Below are 6,557 nucleotides of genomic sequence, written 5' to 3'. Positions count from 1 at the left end.
GAACAAGAAGTGTTCTCTAACACTCAAGGATGGAGAAGAGAGCACCACAAGTGTGCTAGCACTCTCTAGGGCTCTCGGGTAGGATTGGAAGAAGAAGAAAGGAAAACAAGAGAACACACTCCTCTAAAATCTCTATGTGACTTTCACTAACCTTTCTTCTTGGATTAAATTCACTCTCCTTTTTCCTCCCTTGCTTGAAACCCACGACCAAGAGAAGAGAAGGAGCAAGAAGAGAGCTTAGGAGGAGGAAGAGCACTTGAATGAGAGTTATACTTACAAAAATGAAACTCTTTTTTCATCTAATTAACTGGTTTGTAACCTCCATGGGATACCAAGAGTCACAACTCTTAGTAACTCCCATGAGGTATCACTTCACTTAAGTAACCATGATGATGTGGAGCATCATCATTGGTCCACTTAATGCCAACTCACCAAAGAGGTGGCATAAAGTCAAGTCAAACTTGACTCTTCATCTTCCTCTCAAGTCAAGTCATACTTGACTTAATCTCTTTCATGGTTGATCTAATCCAACCATTTAATTCAAGCCAATTTAATATAATGAATCTAATTCATTTAATTAAATTGATTCAATGAGTCATAATCTAAATTAGACTCATTGAACACATGAATCAAATTGAGTCCAACTCAATTAGCCCAATTATGATTACTCTTAATCCAATTTGATTCATCAAATGAATCTAATCCTCTTGGTTCATCATATGAACCTAATCTCCATCCAGTTGTTCTTTGTGTGTGACCCAATAGGTTCTTGTAACGTTGGCAATGCCCCTAAACTCATTTAGAAACATAAGTAATGAGCGGTATCTAGCAATACATCATTACTACCCAAATTACAAGAATGTTGAGATCCAACATCACCTTGTGACTACTAATTGTGACTCCTCACAATATATGATAAGTGTCCTTCTATCCTAGACATCTAGATTGATCAATGTGAGGCATAGACCGTGTCATCCTCTAATCAATCTAAATCTTGAACTCCAAGTAGACTCACTCAATCAAATGAGCTCAATATCCTATATTGACTCATTTGGGCATGGCCATGCACTTCGTGGTCTCACTCTATCAAGAATATCGATGTCTCTCCCGTCATATAGGAGGGATAGATCCCATCTACATCACTCACATCCCTCCGCATAATTTGTTACATACCCAGTAATCGCCTTTATAGTCCACCCAGTTGCGGGTGACGTTTGACGAAACCAAAGTACATAACTCCTTATGTAGGGAACCATGGTGACTTCAGGTCTAAGGACTAGTAGTCATACTAATAGCCACATGAGAAAGTATACGTCACTCATATAACGATCCATGATACTTTCTCATGGCGGGTCATTCAGTATACATTCTCTAATGCATACCCATGTGTCAACTTGATATCTCTATATCCATGACTTGTGAGATCAAGTCATCGAGTTGACCTACATGCTAGTCTTATTGCATTAACATTGTCCCTGAATGTTAATACTCGACTAGGAGTGATTAAGAGTAGTGTTCCCTATATCATCTCACTATCGGTTCAACTAACCGATTGATATAGGTGAGAACCGTCTACTCAAGGACGTTATTATACTTAGTTTATTTGGCACCAATACAAGTAAGTATAATAACTAAAAACCAAATGCCTTTATTTATATAGAATATGATACAATAAGTCCAAAATATAATCATCAAATGATTGGCTCTAGGGCTCTAGCTAACAATAATTACCAAATTCATTTTAGGGATATGCTCTGGAAACGAAGACGTACATTCTGAACTTGGTACCTTCTAAGTCAGTAGTACCCTCTACTCCCATAGAATTGTGGAACGGGCATAAGCCTAGTTTGAAACACATTCGGATTTAGGGTAGTCCAGCACAAGTGCTGAAGGGAGACACTGATAAGTTGGAATCATGTACAGAAGTTCGCTTGTTTGTGGGATATCCTAGAGGAATGAAAGGTGGTTTGTTTTATAGTCCTAAAGGTCAGAAGGTCATTGTTAGTACTAATGCCCGAATTTTAGAAGAGGACTATATGATGAACCATAAGCCATGAGTAAAATTGTTCTTGAGGAAATAAGAGAAGACACATCTATTTTAGTACCAACGGTACAAGATGAGATACCACAAGTAACTACAACATGTGTCACAAATGATGCACAATTACAGGTAGTGCCTCGTCGTAGTGGGAGGGTTGTTAGGCAATCTGATAGATTCAAGTTTTTGGGAGAGTCTTCGGACTTGATCCCTGGTAAACATGAAGCTGATCCCTGGACATATGATGAAGCACTCCAAGATAAAGATGCAGCATCTTGGCAAAGTGCAATGAACTCTGAAATATAATCTATACATTCTAATCAGGTCTGGGAGCTTGTAGAACCACCAAATGGTGTAAAAGTCATTGGATGTAAATTGGTCTACAAAAGGAAAAGAGGAACAGACGGGAAGGTGAAAACCTTTAAAGCGAGGCTTATTGTGAAGGGACTCAGAAAGAAGGAATCGATTGTGAAGAAACTTTTTCGCCGGTAGCCATGCTTAAATCTATCCGGATTCTTTTATCTATTGTTGCTTATATGGATTATGAGGTTTGACAAATGGATGTCAAGACAGCTTTCCTTAATGGAAGTCTTGAAGAAAACATCTATATGAAGCAACCAGAGGGATCATTACGAAGGGCAAAGAACATCTTGTATGTAAGCTAAATCGGTCCATTTATGGACTGAAGCAAGCTTCCAGATCTTGGAAGATCCAGTTTAATGAAGTGATCCAGTCTTATGGATTCATTTAGTATCTAGATGAGTCTAGTGTATACAAGAAAAGTGACAGAAACGTGATGGTATTTCTTGTACTATACGTAGATGACATTTTGCTCATTGGCAACAATATCAAAGTGTTGTCAGATGTAAGGGTATGGTTGTCCAAGCAGTTTGATATGAAGAACTTGGGAGAATGTGGACATATTCTTAGGTTAAAGTAATAAGGGATCGCAAGAAAAGGATGTTGTGCTAATCCCAAGCTTCATACATCGATACTATCCTATCTCGTTTTAGCATGTAAAACTCCAAGAAAGGTTTTCTACCTTTTCGGTATGGAGTACCTTTATCTAAAGAGATGTGTCCTAAGACATCAAAGGAGATAGAGGAGATGAAGGTAGTTCCTTATTCTTCGGCTGTAGGAAGCTTAATGTATGCGAAGCTATATACGAGACCGAATATTTGTTTTACCATGGACATGGTTAACAGATATCAGAGTAACCTAGGACCGGGACATTGGACTGCCGTAAAGCATATATTAAAGTGCTTGAAAAGGACTAGAGAGATTATATACTGTTTTACTAGGCAGATGATTTGCTCCCTGTGGGTTACACGGATTTGGACTTCCAATCATATAGGGACAGTAGTAAATCAATCTTGGGGTATGTGTTTACTTTGGGGGGTGGAGCCATAGCATGGAGGAGTGTTAAGAAGAAATGCGTTTCAGACTCCACCATGGAAGCTGAGTTTGTGGCAACCTCAGAGGCAGCCAAAGAAGCTGTATGGTTCAGAAACTTCTTAATGGACTTAGATGTGACTCCTGGTTTGCCCAAAGCTATCATAATTTATTGTGATAACAGTCGTACAGTAGCAAACTCGAAGGAACCACGAGTCCATAAGGAAGTAAACACATTGAGCGCAAGTACCACCTGATACGAGACATTGTAAAACGAGGAGAGGTTGTTGTCGCCAAGATTACATCAGTAGATAACCTGGCAGATCCTTTCACTAAGGCCTTTCTGACTAGAGCTTTTGATAGGTATGTTGAGGGGATGGGAATCAGATGTTTGGCAACATAGTCTTTTAGTATAAGTTAGAGATTGTTGGGATGTATACTATAAGCCTAGCTTTTGTATGAACATCTATTTTGAAATATTTTGAAATGAGAATCACTTTGGTCAAATGTTTGCATTTTATACGAATCTATGAACAATACCTTGAAAAAAGGAATTCCGGCGTGGTGACTCTGTGGATCGACTAAGGTTCAGCAATCCAATAGATGATCTCATCTTCCTGCACACAATGGGACCAACCAACAAAGTGTTAGTGACCTAAGATCGGGGTGGGAATCCCTGGCTAGGCCCTCCGATGCTCAGGTTAGTCTCCGGCGAGAAGAAGAAGCAGTCTGGAGGAAGATGAAAATTAGGGTTTAATTTAGATGCAATGCGTATGCTTGTGTACCTGGCTAGTGGAGAGGATTCTTCTTTTTATTCCACCTCATCTAACCTCCACAGTCATGAGGTGGACCCCGGTTTGTTAAAGTTTGTTAAGAGATGACGTAAGCCAGAACTGCAATAATAGTTTAAGGAATCTTTTTCATATCCCAAATGTACTTTCTTTGTCGTTTAGCATACCTGTGGAGACTTTTAGAAGCTATTTGCCGCCAAAGTAATTAAGCTATCATATGATCACATATTGTTATGATTCACCTGTTACATACACTTGGTTAGTCACATAAGCTCATTCTGTATATATGAGGAATATCTTCTGTTTGTACTAGTCTTTGTCGGTATTCTATACTCGATCAGTTATTTATACCCGGCCATGACTTTACTATTATAAATATGCCAGAAACTGTGCAAGGTTGAAGACCTTTATGTTCGATCTACTCATCATACTCGGCCGGTCTATTAAGCTTGGTCGGTCATACCCTCTCGACCGAGACTAATCGGTCGGGCGTATATAGGCCTTCAGGACAGCTTAATGATAAGTGCTTCTACATTCGATCGGTCTCCTACACTCGGCCAGTCTTTGACTACTGAACTCATATGCCCGGTCGGTTTATTACGTTTGTTCGATCCTTGTCTGTTGTGCGCAAGGTTAAGAACTTCTACGTTCGACCGACTCTATATGCTCGATCGGTTATTTATGCTCGACCGAGCACTTGTGTTCGATCGGTCTTTGCTTACCAAACTTATATGCTCGAGTGACCCTACCATGCCTCGGACCGCCTAAGGTTAAACTTTCTTTACACAAGGTTGATCCTTTATGCTCGATTGACCATTCATACTCTGCCAGTTTTTTATATTTGGTCGGACCCTGCCTGCCGGTCTTATACGCTCCGCAGATCCACTGTGCTCGGCCAGTCTATTGAGCTCGGCCGATCATGCCTTATCGGCCGAAGTTAATCGGTCAGGCGTATATAAGCCTTCTCGCTCGGTCGACCCTCCCTGTCCTTATTATCCCCTTTCCTTCTCCTGCAAAGGGTCCCCCTATCATAACCCATATCACTAGCCTCCCCTTCAAGTCTAGTCGAAGGAGGTGTAGTCGACTGTCAAGACCTAAGTCTATTTCTGACCTCTTGATACCTTCTGTGGCAACTCTGTGATAACTTTTACAAGGATCTTGAGACATTTTTTACAGTGATCCCGTGACTTCTCTTACAGTGATCTCGTGACTCCTTTTGTCAAGTTAAATAGAGCTGTGTTCTTGCTTCCTTCCATACCCATCCTCCTTCCTCTTTGCTCCATTTTACTCTACAGATTTGTTGAGACTCATGACCTCAGACCCTTCCCTCTGGGATCAAGTGTTGCGAGAGAAAGAGAAAGTTTTAAGGGAGGTCATGCAAGCCATAGATTCACATCGTTCCCCTCAACAAGAACTAGAGGTGCAGCCGCTCTCAGCTCAATCACAGGTTCAATCAGAAGTGGCTCTGAGGCATAAAGCTTACTCGGAGTTGCAGCAAAAGACCGATGAGCTGGATAATATAAGATTCTAGCATACCTCAGAGGTAGCCGCTCTGAACAGTAAACCCCATGCAGATGGTTTACTAATATCCCGGCAGCAACGAGCTCTAGATCGGCAGAAAGCTAAGGTGGATCTTCTACAAGCTGAGTTGGCTCAGATTAGGTTAGAGAGGACCTTTCAGTCACTTGTTTGTGAGGGGGAACCCCACAAACACCAGAGGATGGGGCCAACTTCTCCCCTCTGCCCAAGCTGCCATTCTACTTCCCGCTCCCATTTAGGTGCGTAAAGCCCAATCTGACGTCTATAAACGGAAGTGAGATTCCATTGGATGACAGATCTCTCTCTCTACCACAGTACCGGGCAAAATATTCCCTTCCCCCTAATTGATCAGGAATCGTTCGAATGTGGTTGATATACTTATGGCAACCCCAGAACTATGTTTGTAAAATTACTGGTAATAATATTAGGGTATGATGTTTGAGAAAGACACGTGATGTAATGCATCTTGTCACACCCAGAATGAAAAAACGGGCAATCCCTTGTATGTGATTAACTAAATCTTTGAGGTTCGTCCTGTCTACAAGACAGGGCGGACTTATGAACTATTCAGATATCCTAACTCTTTTTCACATTACAATTTAATATGGATCCCTTCTATTTATTACACCTAGGAAGACACCTTTTCAACATCTTTTGCTTGCCGATTGGTCCTTCAAAGGTAAGAGAACATTAGTAGTGTGTGATACGACGATGTTGATATGAGTATGATTTGCTATGTTGTGTCTATTATAAATGCTTGCTTACGACTTCCTGACACGTGTTTGCTAATTTCTCTT

This window comes from Zingiber officinale, unplaced genomic scaffold (assembly GCF_018446385.1).
Source record: "Zingiber officinale cultivar Zhangliang unplaced genomic scaffold, Zo_v1.1 ctg255, whole genome shotgun sequence".
NCBI classification, from domain to species: domain Eukaryota; kingdom Viridiplantae; phylum Streptophyta; class Magnoliopsida; order Zingiberales; family Zingiberaceae; genus Zingiber; species Zingiber officinale.
The sequence above is the reverse complement of the archived record's forward strand: the minus strand, read 5'-3'. Positions refer to the sequence as shown.